This window comes from Mastomys coucha, unplaced genomic scaffold, assembly GCF_008632895.1.
Source record: "Mastomys coucha isolate ucsf_1 unplaced genomic scaffold, UCSF_Mcou_1 pScaffold9, whole genome shotgun sequence".
Lineage (NCBI taxonomy): Eukaryota > Metazoa > Chordata > Mammalia > Rodentia > Muridae > Mastomys > Mastomys coucha.
In genome coordinates, this window is record NW_022196915.1 from 88,130,797 (window position 1) to 88,148,658 (window position 17,862).

Here is a 17,862-nt window from a genome sequence, read left to right on the forward strand (position 1 = left end):
ACTTCCAGTCAAGTCTACCCCTAATCCTAATCCTGATGTGTTAACTTCAATCTCTGATTCCCAACAGAAATAATGCTCAATAGAATAAAATAACTGATTCTCCTGGCCTTGACACACTCATGGGATTTATAAGCAAATCAAATGTAGCCAACATATGTGGTTATTTCCTATTAATGTGTTCTCAAGGATTCCTCGTGGATAAAAGCTGCTTCTACCCAAGGCTTCTTTGGTTCTGCAGGTATGGCATTCTGGAGCCATAATACAAGTGGGTGTTGTTAACATACATACATGTTTTGGTTATGAATTTGAATGGTAAAAATCTGCATTACAAAAGGTCATAACTTTGCTATAAAATATTCATCATTTGACAATCTAACTACAAACAACTGAACATGTTTCTTTATGTTCAAACACATACAGGATATAATCAATGTTGTTTAATCATTTCTTAAAGTATTTGATTCATTTAAATTCTAAGCATGAACACCACGATGCAAGAGGAGGCAGAGTTAAGCTAGCTCAGTTTGGGAAGAACATGGAGTTAAATACCATCTTTCTTCACTCCCTGCTCTGTCCCTAAAGCAGGGCGCTCGCTGCCCACCTCATACTTAAGCTTAAGGTTTCCAAAGCATTTTCACAAAATCGTAAGTTCTCAGGTTTCAAGCAATATTGGAAGTACCTAGTGTTCTCACCAAGGCCCATCTCTAAGGAGGAATTACTTCTTAAATAATAGACAGTAAGTTCCCCTCAATGAGAAGGCAACTGCAGACACATCAAGGAAGGTGGCTAGATGTTCTTTGTGTTTCTGCTCAAACTATGTTTCCACCAACAAAACCAGCTTCCACAAAACTTCTCAACATGTATACAAACATCACAGACTAAATCTTGTCATGCTTACAGAAGCACATTGTATAGCTCTGGATGGGATCTACCCCCTAGAGCAAAGCTTCTCACACTAGCTGGACCTCACGCCTCATGTGATGGGGAGGACAAAACCCAGCATCCTTCCCTCGCTCTGTGAGATTCCTTCACAGCTCTCCTCCCTTCCTCCGCCTCTTCTGCTTCTGTTCTCTCCTTTGTTTCCTCTGACCATTCTCCTCTCCAGCCACGGTCTCACCAGTCCTCAATGAACTACAACTCCTGGACAAATTACTCTTCTGAGCTCTGTCCTTACCTGTGTCACCCATGCACCTGTATTGAGGACATCTTTCCCCTGTACTCCCCATCACAATTGGTGATATTTACCTTCATCCATATACGTATTTGTATGTATGTTTGTATGTGTATGGGTATATACAGGGTTCATGAGTAGTTCTCTTTCCTACTTTTTTGCATTTTTGCAGTAAATCTACTTGCTAAAACATTATTGAATTGTTTTCTCTTCCCTACATTCTTCCAATGCATCCTCTCAGATCATTGAACTTCTCAGAATTATGGTAATGCTCTCAACGAGGGCTCCTCACTCCAGTTTCATCTCACCTCCCTCACTATAGGCAAAGTGATCATACACCACAAGCATGATTGTGCTGTGCCTGCTTTAATCACACTCAAGTTAGCTAATCAATCCCCTTCTTGTCCTGAACAAGACATCTATACCCGATGATTTTTTCAGACAAATATAAGCAAATCAATTGTATGTTTTCTTTAATTTTATTTTATATGAATGTTTGTTTTGACTGCATGTTTTTCTGTCCATCACACTCATGTCTGGTGCCCACAGAGGCCAAAAGAGAGTACTAGATCTTCTGGAACTGGATTACAGGTGGTTGTGATGATCATGCTGGTACTGGGAGTTGACCCAGAGTCTTCTAGATAGCCTCCAGTTCTTTTAACCACTGAGCCACCTATACATGTATACATGTTCAGTGCTTACAATTTGGTATTGGATAAGCAATTGATGTTCTGGGAAAGATTCTCTCTTATTCTTAGCATCCTCTAGTTACTTACAGGTTTTGTCTAGGGTTGAGGCCTTCTGGGATTTCCATGTTCCATATTTCCATATTCATTGGTGTTTTTGTCATTTAGGTAGTCATATTGGCAAGACCTTATAAGCATAGCAACTAACATTCCTAAAAGACGCAATGTCACTGCAAACTCCGTTTCTCTGACTCTCTCTCTTTCTGCAATCTTTTCTCTAGTGATCTCTGAGCCTCAGGAGGAGGAATTGTACTATAGATATATCCATTGGGACTAGGCTCTATAAATTTGCATTTTGATTGTTTATGGGTATCTGAAATATGTTCACTGTTGAATGCTTTTCTCCTTTGGAATCTTTACATGGTATGTTCTGGAACTATGAAAGCTAGTTTTCAGGAGGAGGCTTTCAAGTCAATTCCAGCTCATAGTTTCTGGTCCCTGTGTTTGAAGTACATGATATCTTCAGCAATAGGGACTTACTCTCCACCTCTGAGGGACAACCATTATAGGCAGCAATATCCTATAATGTTGTGGGAGTCTCTTGGAAAACCCTGTCCTGCAACTCAAAAGAGCTCTCTCTATATATATCTGGTGTTGGAACTTTTATTAGTTGGAATTTTGTTAGATGACCTGTAGCTCTCAAAAAGAACAGTGTCAATCCAGATGGAAACTTTCATTTAAACTATATATATATGTATTTATATACCCAACTACATGTATTATAGGTATTCTGTATGCACAACTATATTTTTATTAGCAGAAGTTTGAGTTAAATAAAAGAATCAATAGTCAAAAAGGAAGGGTTTGCAATCTTGCAAAGGATTTCCATACAACTCATCAGTTCTAAGCTGTTAGTCAACAATAAACATGTGGAATGAATGACAACATGAAATAAAGAGATTTAAAGGTCCCATCAAAATATTTGTCCATCTAAATAAAACATCTTTCAGTCCCTCACGCATGGGTAAAATCAAAGGAACATTCTTAAGATTCCTTAAGCCTTTTTAAAAAGAAATTAATCTTTCATTCCAACTATCATTAATAAAAACCATGGCTTTTTAGGGATGCCTACCCACTTGGATAACTGGAGTTTCTAACAAAGTTCTCAAGTTGAGATAAATGCACAAGAGGAGAAAGTTTGAAAAGGATTGTGATTTCAGTAACTGAGACAAAAACCTTTAGAACATTTTTTTCATGAAGCCTGATAACTTTTATATCATGTGAATTGCCTCTCTTATGAGCAGCTTCATGATAAAGAGGGTGAAATGGATCCAGTTAGTCTTCGGCTACTTTTGTGGAATTAAAGCAGAGTGAGTCAATAATATATTCTTTGCCTCCATAAGTATATTTGTTAGTATTCTGTTACTATGAATAGATACCATGACAAAGCAACTCTAATAAATGGAAGCATTTAATTGGGGGCTTTCTTATGATTTCAGATGGTTAGTTCATTATTATCATGGCAGGGAGAGTGGTAGCAGGCAGGCAGGGGAGTTCTGGAAAAGTAGCTAAGAGCGCACATCTGTTCAACAAGCTGTAAACAGAGAGAAAGAGTGGTCCAGGCCTGGTGTGTACTTTTGGAATCTCAAATCTCACCCCTAGTGACACACCTCCTCCAACAAGAACACACCTCTTAGTCTTTCTCAAACAGTTCCACTAACTTGGAACAAAGCCTATGGGGACCATTCTCATTCAAGCCAGTACAATAAGTAAGCATTCCTTTTCTCCGTCCTTGTGTTTTTCAGTGAACTTAAGGGTGTCTTCAGAAGTTTCCAAATAAAAGACCCCCTCCCTACTCTCCTCCCAATCCCACACTTACAAATCCCTCCCCCCATCACTTCTATCTCTTCTCTTCAGAGAAGGGCAAGTCCCTTTGGTACCACTTTACCCTGGGACATCTAGTCACAGCAGAACTAAGCACTTTTTCTGCCACTGAGACCTAACCAGGAAGTCCAGGTAGGAAAGGGGGAACCAATGGCAGGTAAGAAAGTGAGAGACAGCCCCTGCTCCAATTGTCAGGGGACCCACATGAAGACCAAACTGTGCATCTGCTACAAATGTGGGGGGGGCTAGGTTCAGCCCTTCCATGCTCTTTGGTTGGTGGTTCAGTCTCTGTGAGCCCCCATGGGCCCAGGTTAGGTGACTTTGTAGTCCTTCTCATGGTGTCCTTGACCTCTCTGATTTGCTGGCGAGCTCAATTCTATCCCCCACTCTTCCACAAGATTCTCTGAGCTCTACCTCCATTCCCAGTTGCATGTGAAGCCTCTCAGAAGACAGTTGTGCTAGGCTACTATCTGAAAGCATAGGAGAGATCATTAATAGTGTCGTGGGTTTCCTCTTTCCTATCTCAAGTTGGGCCAGTCATTGGTTAACTGTTCCCTCAGTCTCTGGCCTATATTTATGCCTGCACATCTTGTAAGCAGGACAAATGTTGGGTTGAAGGTTTTGTGGGTTGGTTGAAGTCTCCCTTCCTCCTCTAGAAGTCCAGCTTGGCTACAGGAAGTGACCACTTTAGTCTCTCTACTCCCTACAGGCAGATATCTTACCTACAGTCACCCACATAGACTCTCCTGTGGCCTCTGTCATCCCAGGTCTAGTAACACAAAAACACCACCACCACTACCACCCCACTTTCATTCTTACACTAAGCCCTCTCCCACCCTACCTCTACACCTGATCACCATCCCAATACACCTCCTTGCTCTCATTGCAAGGACCTCACTGATTCAGGTAGACCAGATGGCTCAGGAGCCCTCCTCTTATCTTTCCCAGTGCTGTAACCACAGAAACATACTGTTGGTCCTCCTGTTTGTACAGCAAGCACTTCCTTGCATTGTCCCCCTAGCCCTGGTTTAATTTGTTTTGTTTTCTAAAATCCAAAGTACATTCTCATCTACAGTAAAATAAAATTAGACAGAAATCTCCTATAATTTTTTTAAATTTAATTTTGAAGAGTCCTGAACCCTGAAATTAAAGTAAAGAGCACTAGGTTGCAAGCACCAGATTACTCCAGGCTCTAGGTCTGAACTGTGTCTTCTACCATGACAAGGAGCTACCATGAATGCTAGAAACACAAGATGCTGTTCTTGTTCAGTTGTAAGTCAATTTTGTGAAGCAGGCACCAATCTTCTCTGCATTCAAAGCTAGAAGGGGTTTGGTTTAAAGTTGCCTTTTTTCTCTCGGCCTCTCCTGCCTGGAGACTTGTTAAAATGCTGGTGAGAATCTGCAAGTCCACACATCAGTGTTGGCAGCCCCTAAGGACATTCGTCTTCCCCCTGTGTGGGTTAAGACAGTTGTTTCCATATGAGTGTGTGAACAAATATTATTTGACTTGAATTTTTATGCTTGTGTAAAACTCAAAACAGAACACAAACCTTATGGTCCTATCATATTCCCAGGAGAGAGGCAGTATAAGTCTATTCATAGTCAAGTCCATGCCCTGTTTGACAACATTCATATGACAATTTGAATTAAAATCATATAAAAAATGAGACTCAATTTTGTTTTTTAAGATAAAAAAATAATCTGACATGTTTTTATTCTAGCTTCTCTCATTAAATGGATGTGTTCAGCTTCTCTAAGAACGTACAGACTATTTTATGTGCAAGAGAAGACTTGGAAAGAATAGAATGGGAAATAGAGGAAAAGACATTCTTAAACATGACACTAGAATATCAGCCTTCTATCTAAATGTCACAATCAGGTGAAGACAATCTCTCTATGATGGACAAAGAGAAAAATAAGCCTTGTAAGTGAACACAAGAGCACCCTTGGAAGACATGCTAACAAAAGATGAGCTTACGAAATGCTAATAAGATGGAAGAGGAAATGATTTGAAACATGGACCATCTCTCTAGGCTGTACCAAAGAGATAACGGTGTATTATAAGCCAGGAATTTTTATGTTTCCTGTATGAAAATATATGTATATTTTGTCCTATGTTTTAGTGATTACAGCACATGATTTAAATACTTCAAAACAGCCCTAATTGTGGACACTTGGACTTTTCTAACAAGACTTGTAATTCATTGGTTAAAAATTCATCTCTATTTCAGCTTTTGGTTTAAGGGCCCTAATATCATATATGTCAACCCAGGGCTATGTAGCACATTAACTGAAAATGTCAAAAGTGTAATTCTTCATTACAGCAGAAATAGGATTATAAAAATTAGATCTTTCAATTACAAATGACATTTACCATTCTAATCAAGGTTAGTCTTATATTCTTCTGGGGTCAGAGGTTGAACAAGTGATGCCTCCACCAGAATAATTCTGGCATAGGATGCATGGTTCGGTGTTGCCTGCATCCTTAGGAAACATTTCTGTTTTTCTATTTCTGAGTAGCTGTAGTAATGGCTAAAATTTATAGTTGGTTTTCAATATCCAGATGAAGTATTCAACTTCAAGCAATTAAAATAGAGGCCTCCTAAAACTTGGATACCAATCAGACATCATGCACTTGAATCTTAGCTGTTAGAGACGTGACCTAACCTTGATAAACACCAGTTTCCTCACTTGTAAGATGGATAGATACTATCTAGACACTAGATTGTTATATAATATATGACAGCAATGATAGCATGAAAATAGGAATTTTTCCAAATAGACAGCTGGGACGTGAAAGAACCTGACTCAGTCCCTTCTATTTCTGTCTGTTTCTGTAAACTGACCATGACCTCTGAGGATGATACATAGACAGGCACAAACAGTGACTTGGAAAAAGTGACCTGAGCACTCAAAAGGCTAGGGCAAGAAGGTGGAGAGTTCAAGGCCAACATGGCCTCAGGCCTGAGATCCTATATAAATGCAAATAAATAAATAGACATTCTGGTTGAATCGCACATTCATTGGGAATTCTCATAACATATTCTTTTGTGGACATCAAGGGAGATAATATTTTTCTAACCAGTGTTTCATTCATTGTGAAATTGTTTTAAAAAGTATCTCATAAAAAATGAAACAATAAATTACTTCTAAGTAAACTTAAATAACCTAACATTTTATCATTAATGAAATTATATTACAAGAGGGTTGAGATGATGTTTCCTGATGCTTGGTTATAAGTTAAGACAAGTACAGGTAGATGGTTCATTGAAGTGACCAGTCTATACCACCTGACTTATCTTTTAGCATTCAGTAAGTATTTTTTTAATTAAATCGAGTTGAGTTGGATCAAATTGAATTGCACTGTCTCTGTGATCCTCATCCATAATTCAGAGATGTTTGGCTCTTGCCTGCTTTCTCCTGAGTGTTCAGCATCTTACAACGTTTTATACAATGGTCACAGATCAGACCTCTCAACTCAAGAAAAGGAAACATTCCACACCAAAAGATATGTGAATTGTTTTCAATGTATTTGCTTAATGTATGAGCTAGTACAAGTTGTCTGAGGGACTACTACATGACACTAACCCAGATTTAATGCAAATATCCCACCTTCACTGTAGAACCCAGAAATAAGCTCATGGAGATTTTCTTTGTAAGAGGGTTGCTAGAGTCAAAGGTTTGATGGCACAGAAGATAAGATGAACTCTAGGATACTCAGCTTTTAAGCTGACTCAAAGGAGTGTGTGGGTTCAATTTTGTCTTCCTTCTGAAAAAAAATGCTGTGTTTCCACAGAATGCCTCTCTAAGGAGTTTTCTTTCTCCCACTTCTGCATTCAATTGCTGATTCTACAGTTGCTCTTCTAAGCCACCAGGAATTCTGTCCTGTCACTGTCTGAGCCTCTTCCCTCCGTGTTCAGCATATATTTTATAGTCCATTGCCTTGACAGCTCTGGTAGATTTTTTTTCTACTAGAGTGACCCCAGCTCATCTCTCTACCTTCTTTGCCTAAACATGAGTCAACCGGCAATGGTGGGAAATTATGATCCTTAGTTTACACTGAGAACTAAGATATAGACGAGTCTCATAGTTCCCCCATATCCTTGCATCTAGAGAGAAGAGAAACTGGGATTTGAATCAAGTCTCCATAGCTCTGTTTTCACCTCTGCAGTACCCACTGCATCACACGAGGTTAATCCTCTCTGTGTGCTCTGCATTCTACTTAAAACACCCTACGTTCTCAAGGATTTCTGTCCTACAGCCTCACCATGTAGTTCTATTAACAATTAATAGGCACAAGTTTTTCCCAACTCAAAGAAGAAAGCTATTTGTGCCAGCTTAATTTTCATAACCTCTTTCAGAATCTTTGGTTCAAACTCTTGTCTGGATTTTTTTACCCATTCCCAAGGCTTGATGCAGTGACTGCAGAAAGCAGATACATAATAAATATTGGATACTATGGAGTGGACAGATGAGTATGAATGAGCTTTGGAAAAGGAGGAAATCAAAGACTGGCCACAAGCTTCAAGTTAGCTCACCCAGAAAACTAGGAACTATTTGACACATGAACTTTATTTAAAGATGTTTTAAACTAATTTCCATTTCAAAAAAAAAGGTGACACAAAGTTAGAATTCTCTCCATCTCCTTCCTGGAAGTCAACACAAAGTATTAAAGAAACTAATTAAACTAATTAAACTAATTAACTAATTAAAGAAGTATTAAGAAACAGAAGTTCATATTATGTTCCAACGGTACTAATAATAACTAAGTCTAAATGAAATGGAAATGCAAAACCTCCAAAACACAGAGGAAAATGGTATCTCACAATGACTGCACATCAGAGGAAACAGCAAAGAACATGTTCTCCAGATAAGCAATCCCACTGTGGGCATACAGTCAAAGAAAATAAGATTGGAACCCCAATGGGATGCCTGAACCTCTATATTCATTGTAGTACTAGTCACAGTAATTAGAATATGGAGTCAACCTAATGACCCTAAGGATTGACCTATGAATTTGGTTCAGTCTTTAAAAATATAGAAATTCTTTTATTTAAAAAGACATAAATAAAGGTAAGCTCAAAACATAAAGACAGATGCCAGATGATGTCATATAACTATGGAACCCAGAAGGTTGAATTCATAACAATAGAAGGCAAATGGTGATCAGCAGAAAGAGTTGGGGAAAATGAAAAGACGTTAGTCAAAGGCAAAAACCTTTCAGATACCAAGTGATGTTCTGGAGATTGAATGTATATCAGGGTAATGATAAATGTGCTAATTAGTTTGAGTGCTGTCATTACACAAAGTATACATCAAAGTATCATATTACACATCTTAACTATATCCAATCTTTAGCAAACTAGAATCAATTAACCATCTTTTAAAAGCGACACTGTGATTCAGCACTGACATGAAAAATTATCCTGTAAACAAAAGGACACAAGCAGAGGAGATGTGGGTAGATTCCATGTTTGCGAACCTGATGCTCACCTTAGGAAGCTATGCTTGGTCTAAAGCAATCGATCACCTATCTAAGGAGCAAAAGCAAATGGTGCTGCCTTCTATTGTGTTTCCTGAGAAGTATGCCAATGAATTTCTTCCCACATGCCAAGTAATGCAAGGAAAAGCAAAGAAATTGCCAAATCTCTGAACTAGAGGAGAGAGCTATCAAAGCATCAAAACTGGCAGGACAATGCCTATGTCTGGTAAGTTATCATTAAGGCTTATTGACACAGTTTCATAAGAAACCCGTTTTTTCTTCTCTAGCGTTTTATAAAAAATAATATCCTAAAGTTGGTGGCATCATAAAATTATACTTAAAAATAAAGATGTCATGGAGATTTGGGGGATTTTTTTACTTTAAATAAAAATACAAAAGCAGATTAAGATTCGCCATTTTGCAAGGCAACTGCAGTGGTGGGCAGCAGAGGCGGCTGGAGCTTCTGATTGGGTTTCGGGGTCCGGTTCTGGAGCCAATCAGCGCAGGCAGTGAACCAGAGGGGCCGAGGCACGACAGGGTTTCTCCATGTAGCCCTGGCTGTCCTGGAACTCACTCTTTAGACCAAGCTGGCCTCGAACTCAGAAATCCTCCTGCCTCTGCCACCCAAGTGCTGGGATTAACGGCGTGCTAAGATTGAGTTTTGAACAGTTTTGATCAAAAGTAACAGTGGTCAGTTGATGCTGGTATCTCCTCAGCAAGCTGTAACAGGAGCCAAGACCATAAGTAACATAACTCCAAGACCAGCAGTACCAGCAAACCCTCCAACAGTCAAGATCTGTACAGTGCCGAATTCTGGCTCACAATTAGTGAAGAAAGTAACAGTAGCTCCTGTTAAAAATTTGACACAGATAGGAACTACTGTGGCAACCACTGCCTCCAGTACTTCCTCAGGACAGGGAGGCCAGCAGAGAGGGTTGGATCACGTCTAACTAGAGTTAGAGACAGCTGCGAGCTACCCTCCTGTGGCTGTACCAAGCAGTGTTGTCACAGTTACTCCTGCAAAGCCAGTGAATGCTGCATCCATCCTGAAGTCATCAAGTTTGGGAGTGTTACCTACCCCCTCGAATGACTCAGGTCTTAGAGATGAGACTTCAGTGGCTGCTCAGACGGGTCTTCCTCCGACAGTGAATGTTATAATAAAGCTAGCATGTAGTGGATCACAGTCTCCAGAAATGGGGCAGAATGTGAAGAAGCTGGTGGAACAACTTCTGGGATGCAGAAATTGAAGCAGAAGGGTTTACTAGGAAGCTGTATATTGAGCTCAGGTTTGCACCTCAGCCGCACCTCGTCTCTTTAAGAAGAGTGTGGTTGCCTCAAGACAGCTCCTTCCAAACTCGCAGAACTTCATTGAGAACTGTGTTCAGGAAGTTTCTGGTGATGGGGTCATTTCCTCCTGTACCATGACAACAGCGACTTCTCCTATGGTGACAAGTACAGTTCCCCCAGTCCTTGTCTCTGAAGCAACAGCACCCAGAACTCTGTCTGTTCAACAGACTCTGAATCCACTTGCTGGTCCAGGAGGAGCAAGCACTGGAGTCGTGACACTGCATTCTGTGGCCCCAGCTGCTGCAACAGGAGGTACAACAGCTACAACTGTTTTTCTGCAGACTTCAAAACCACTTACAACATCGGTACCAAATACAGTGGCAGCAGGGTCCCTTCAGACTGAGAATCCAGTTGTGTCTGGGGCAACAGTAACACTGGCCGTTCCATCAGCAACTTTTGGAGAAGCATCCCCTACACCTCTTTGTCTTCCATCTGTGAAGCCTGCCATTACCTCTGCTGGGACCAAAGCCGATAAACCTGCCATTGGCACTCCAGTCCAGATCATTGCACAGCCGAGCCCCCTCCTTCCACAGTCAGCTGGCATTCCACAGGCAGCTAAAGTCAAGCAACTAGTGAATACCATTTCATTTCTTCCCCAGTCACTCAAAATATCACACATTCAGAAAACTGTCAAGACTCTGTCTACTTTCTGGATGTGACTAGGAAAAATTTTTTTAGCCTCACTTGGTGTGTGTATGAGCCTGTTATGCACACACCACTTCTGGTCATTCCCATAAAACTATTCTTGTGATCAAGTGCTGGGATTAAAGGCGTGTGCCACCACTGGGGAAAAAAATACAAAAGCAGGATGCAAAACTGAAAAAACATCGTTTTAGAGTGGTGTTAGGAAAGTACAAGTAAATCCATTAAAATTTTCAGTCTATGAAATGAAATGGTTATTAATTCTTTTTTCTTCTTCATTTAAATGTTTTCCCAAATATTGTCAAAACAATGTGTTTTAGTTAAGCTAGTATTTAAGTATTAACAACAAACAAGAAGTGAGTCCCTCTAGGCATTTGCAATCTGTTATATACCCTTACTATTATTATTTTCCAAGCCTCTTTATATTTCATGTGCTTCTTATTTGGTAAAGATACATATTCTATAGATAGAAAAGTTTTAAATTCTATCTCTCGCCTGATTTCTAGATTGAACTAAAGAATTCCAACCCAATATTTCTATATTCTTCACACTTTCACAATGGTGAATTTGGTTCCCTCGGTTTTTACTATTTTAACCACAAATGCCTCACTTTAATTTCTACATTTAATATTTTGTGGGGACTTTAATAGATGAGTTGTGTGTTTATATTTTACATTTCTATTGGCTACCTCATCAGTCAAAATTGACAGAAAACTTGTTCTAAGCAGCATATCTAGGTGGATGGGACCTGTTCCCTGTGATGTCAAGCCTTCATCCCCATGTTCCCAAGTGCTCCTTGACTTTTTGGCAAGGCCTGACAGTCTTCACTTAAAATACTGTATTCTGTTGCCATCCACTCTTATGGAAGCTATAGGATTCCAATTTGTACAGCTCAATAATAAGCCGTATTTCTTGATATATTCATTCTCTGTTAGACACTTTTCTAGACTTTATATCTTACCTGGTATAAATAGTGCTGCAGTCAAAACAAGGGTTCAAATATCTTGGGAACATAGATATTTTCTTTCCTTTGGATATATAACAAGTAATGAGATTTCTGGGGAAATGATGGTCATTCTCTAGTTCATGGAAGCCCCTCACTGCTCCCCATAACCAACTTATCTTTCTTAGTGCTCTTTCTCGTTTTGAGTTCATCAACACACTTGAGGCTCTTCTGCAATCAGGCCTTTAGGAAGCCAAGTATATTTCCAAGACTTAAAAAGAGTATATCTTGTGATCAGGATATAAAGTGAGTAAGTAAAAAAAAAAATACATTTAATTTAAAAATATATCTTGACTTCTATATAAGAAAAACTACAAAGGAGAAGACATCTTTTCCTGGGTATGTTGGTGATCGAGGTCCCGTTAATCAACTCATTTATAATCGTAGACAATCAGATAGTAACTTTGACATCAAACACTAGCCTATCATATTTATACTCACACAGATGAATGAGAGTAGACTGTGAGAATGAAATGGAAATAAAGAAAGACTGTAGGACCCTCTGCACCCTGCATGACAGTATAGTACCAATCTGCAGGAGGAAAAAAAACACGTTAGCTCAGTGCAACTAAGTAGCTAATGTTTGATTCAAACTGCAGGAATCTGGCCACCACTTCGTTTATTTTAGGCATGTTTAAGCACAGAACAATTTGGTGAAAACTTATTCTGTTGGCAATTAACTCAACCCCACGTTCACAATAAAGAATATGTAAGTATCTTAGAGGAACAAAGCTAAGAGAAGATCAGACTTTGAACTCTTTGCAAAGTGTTGTGGGAATTATAAAAAATGGATCCACCCCGCAAACTCCATTTCCCACCAGGCCACGTTTTTTGAGCCAGTACCTTTCGGCCTCAATACTAAGCTCCTGCGGGTTTTTGTTATTTTCTCCTAGCAAGCTATATCTTGCTCGCTCACATGCAACTTTTTACACACCCTCACAATCATTTATCTAAATAGTGCCTAAGACCTGGTAAGTAAAGCATGACTCTTAGGGCCTTAATAACCAATCAGATTTATATAATAATAAGATCACAATTTACAAGATGCCAATACAATAATTGCAGAACCAAATAATAAAGACAATATTCTAACCCAATTAATCTATTTTTTAGAGCCTTTGCTTGGTTGTATAACCTCGTGGGGTCAGATTCATCCTAATCATGTCTCCATGATGACGTCTTCTCCTGCTCCTGACCCTTCTCCTCCAACTCTAGCTCCACCTTTCTATTCCTGTCCAATTGTAGGACTGTCAATGCCCTAATGTGATTGGACAGAGAAAATGCTACAGCAGCAAAGTACATTTGACCCTCCTATAAAGGTAGGTTTTATAAATTAACTGAGAAACACAAACGAGTGTGAAGAAGTGTCTGGGGGAGGATCTGGTGTGGTCTCCAGTCACTTAAACAGTGCAAAAGTCACCAGGCTAGAATGCACAGCTGCTCCAAGCCTAAGCAGACACTGCACTCCTTCGCTTGAAGGGACAACTACGTGTGCTAACATTCCAGTTTCCCCAAGTACTTATCTTGGAGCACAAGGAACTATGTGCCTTCTACAAAATGTGGCCTGAATTAAGCCTCAGAAACAGATGGATTTCAACAAGATGGACTCTTGCTGAAGAATGTGTCCCTAGGTTCACCTTTCTCTCAGCCCTGGCTCTAAGTTTTATGATACTCCCAAAATCCACCCCCTTTCCTCTCTTGTCTTTTTCATTCAACTTTCAAAAAAACTGTGCCACTGCTACCAGTAGCCTAGGGTTGCGAACAAGAAGCGAAGTGAAGTGAACCCTCAACTATATAATTGGGTCCTTCATCAGTCAACCCCAAACAGCATCCCTAGGTGAGACAAGTTACCTGTGGTTAGCAACCCTCTGTCCTCATGCATCATATAATCTCTGCCATTCACAAAATCTTTGGGAGGCCCTCCCAGAAATGTGACCAGACTGTCAGCACCACCAACTGATTTCAGAAACAAAGGACTCCATGCCCTAAATTAAATTCTCTTGCTGGTGCCATCAATCAGCCAAGTCTCTCAATTAAAATTTGATTACCAGAAGTGTTGTTTTCACTTTCTTCCCTCCGATAAGTCAATTCATTTGATGGTGTAATTATAAAATCATTTAAGCATTTAACCTGCAGCCCATAGGCATGTTTAACTCTCTATTCGTGCCCTACCCCACTTCTTATTGGTTAAAGTAATAAACACAATCTGGTTTCCAGCTACTCATTCACAGTGGAAAAGAATTGACCGGGTTGGTCTGCGATTGAGCTTCAAGATTTACATTGCCTGGAGAAAGGCTTTTTCCAGAGTCCTGGACACACAGGTGTGGATAATAAGCTAGAATGCAGGAGCTGACACAGCAACACAGAGAACAGATCAAACTAGAGACATCACCTATCAGCTCAGCGCGAGTTGTACATAAGACAAATTTGAAAGAAGGGAAGAGAGGGTCTGCTGACACTATTTTGTCACTGCTACACTGGATCCCTAGACTTTGTGACTTCAGAACCTGCCCAAAATAGTAAAGTGAGGCTACATTTCATCGCTCTGTCATGTGTGAGGTGTTCATTAGCATTCATGCAGGCAGGCAGAAAATTACAGAAGGGAAGAAATTATATTCCAGGCTCATCCCCCACCATGAGCTACAAATTTAGCATCTCGGCACAGGATGAAACCATACCCTGCCGGCAGCCGGCTCATCCTCAACCCAACCCACCATGAAAACACAGAGGAAGCAAAGGATGCCTACATCATTGTTGGCATCTCATGGATATTCTCAGACATTCCCTAGAAGCATTGCATAAGCCCTCTCTCCACCTGAAGTGTTTAGAACAGGGGTAGGATCAGCTTCTTTAAGGATCAATACCCTGGAAATCTGTAGAAATGGGAATGAGAAGCCTTTATTGCTTGGCTCAGAGCACCTGTGGCCTGGGTCCCATTCACATCTCAGCCTCACTCTTTGTTATCACTTTTCAGACAGGCATGTTCTCTCCTTGTTAAGCTGCCTCACAGTCACATATGAGAAAGAGGCCTTGTTGCTGGACTTGACTTTCATGTTTGAGGTGATGACATTGCTACCAACTCTAAATATTCCCAGTTATCAATGGCATCGTGGAATGCAGGCATTAAACAAAGTCAAATCCTTTACACCATTCTTCAGTGTACCTCATAAGCCAAAATGATTAACAACGAATAGGGTAGACAGAGTTACATACTACTTCTTCCTTGCTTAGTTGGCCTGATTCAGATGGAACTGTATAAAAAAAAAACAACCTAGAGTCCATGTGTTTTTAGGAGACAAGGTTGGCTGCATGCCCAAAACCAAAATTCTGAGGACTTCATTATGTTTCTGAATGATACATAATGAAGAAACCTCAGCTTTACTCAGCAGCAGCCTAGACTCACGAGTCTGTGTGGTGAATAGCATTTAATTGTGACTGTGTGCTGATGGAAGAGAACACACGCTATCACAGTAAGTGTGTGGTTTTGTATTGACTTTCTGTCACCTGGCTCTAAATTGCCTTATATTGGTGCTTGCAGATGACTGGCATCTCTCAGCTGCCATTGTCACTGTCAAGGCGCACACCTAAAAATGTAGCACAAAACCTCCGCACCCCTTCTTTAATTCTATACCTGAGCCTATTTTTACCACCTAAAACAATGAAAACCACAAGAGAAAATCTGGCGTTTTATTTAACCAATTTTTTAAAACAGCGCAGTATTGACCTTGGCATGCTGGTACATGCCTGTCAATCCAGAAACAAAGGGAGCACCATGAGGGCAAAACAAGGCGGGCTATCAAGGAGATGCTGAATCAGAACCACTTGAAAATGAAAAAGATAAATAAGAGACTAGCCCTGACCTCTAAGTTTTGAATTTATATTGTTCCATCCACATACAAAATCATCTTTCCTATAGTGAGTGTGTGTGTGTGCATGCAATTGTAAAAGAATGAGTAACTTTTAAATAGAACAAACTCTTAAAAGTGCATTTGAGCATAATATTTAATGGCATAAGCAAATGCATATTACACAATATTTTTGACCAAGTAAAACAGGATAAAATCCTTTATCTATGAGTAATAACCATGTCTGTGTCTGCTTTATTAAAAGAAAGTAATTAGAAAATGTCAATTGTCATCGTCTTTGACAGTGGGGTCAAAAATTGCTTTGTGCTTTTAGAAATGTTTTAAGTAGAGTATGTATTATTTACTATAAGCTGGCATGCCATTCTTGGTAGTTACATATGATGACTATTCCTCCCTATTTGCAGGACATTCTATGCCACTGACTTCCTTTCCCGTCTTCCAGAGTCCTCAAGACCCATGTCCTAAAGTGCTGCTCCGAGAGTATGAATTTAGGGAGCAGATTGACTCCTGGATGACTCCAGCACTTTTTGCTACAGGAAGCAAAGTGAACCAGAAGAATTGACTCCTTGACCCCATCCTACTCAAACAGAAATGCAGAGACCATGGAAATGCTACAGAGATGCCAGGTCTCCTTCTTGCCATGAATGAACTGTAAGGTTAGGCTGGATGATCCCAGAGGCCCATGCATTTGGAAATGTCTGTTTTTTCTTGAGCTCTTTACCCAATTGCAGTCAAAAGTTTTAATTGGCAAGAATGTGAAATTACTGCAAAGTTCCATTTACAAGGCAAACGATTCTCATTCAGCAAGAAGGAAAGAAAGCCAAGACACATAAATATCCAGGGGATCCAGCACACTGTTTTATATCAGAACAAATGTCCCAGACAAAATATCCATTCCAGATGTAAATCCAACCCAAATATCTACAGGAAGCAAATGGAGTCTGGGAGAGCTGAAGAAGTATTGTCAGAAACATTAAATTATATATATTGCACCACACGTATGTAAGAATTTAGTGGCATATCCCATTAATGTTCAATGGAGTCCAAATTCATCTGAATAAGTAACTCACATATAAATAACTGTAATGTTTACAATAATCTAATACTCATGTGAGAAAGTCCAACTGTTACTTGGAGGTAATTACTGACATTTAAAAGTCAACTTAAGATTATACAAATTCTGGTAGACACAATATTAAATCAATTCCTAATGACTTAACACTATATCCATAGATAAATGCACTCTCTCAACCTTCACAAGAGAAGCTTCTGTTTGCATTAGATCATAGTCTACACACAAAGCCACAACTGGCCAAGGTGCAGAGAATAAGAGACTGCAGAAAGTTAACCCCTAAAGTCAGCATAACTACTTGATTTCCTCCTCCACAGGCTCAGGGATCTCAGTGGAAGAAGCAGCAGAAAGAAAGTAAAAGGCAGATGTGCTGGGTGACAAGAAGAAAACAGTGTCTGTGGACACAGCAGGGTAGCTGCACATATGAACTCCCAGATGCTATGGCAGTATCCCCAAGACCTGTGCGAGCCCAAGCCAGACAAAGTCCCAGAGGTTCCACCTCTAGAAGAGGAGCTATTACAATCGTTAGCTGATGAGAAAGGAAGGTTTGGTTTCTCTAAGAGTGTAGATCCAGACACGCCAACCACGTTCCAGTGGAAGGATGCACATCCACAAATGTCTTGGCCTAGATATGAGAAAAGGACACAAGGAAGTTAGGAAGGGGAAGTGGGGTAGGCATGGGGTAGGCATGGGGTAGGCATGGGGTAGG

General features: G+C 40.0%; 1 pseudogene; it reads left to right on the forward strand.

Moving 5' to 3' along the window:
• The first annotated feature begins 3,891 nt into the window (after positions 1-3,891).
• Positions 3,892-11,229, forward strand: LOC116084210 (annotated as a pseudogene).
• Positions 11,230-17,862: the final 6,633 nt, after the last annotated feature.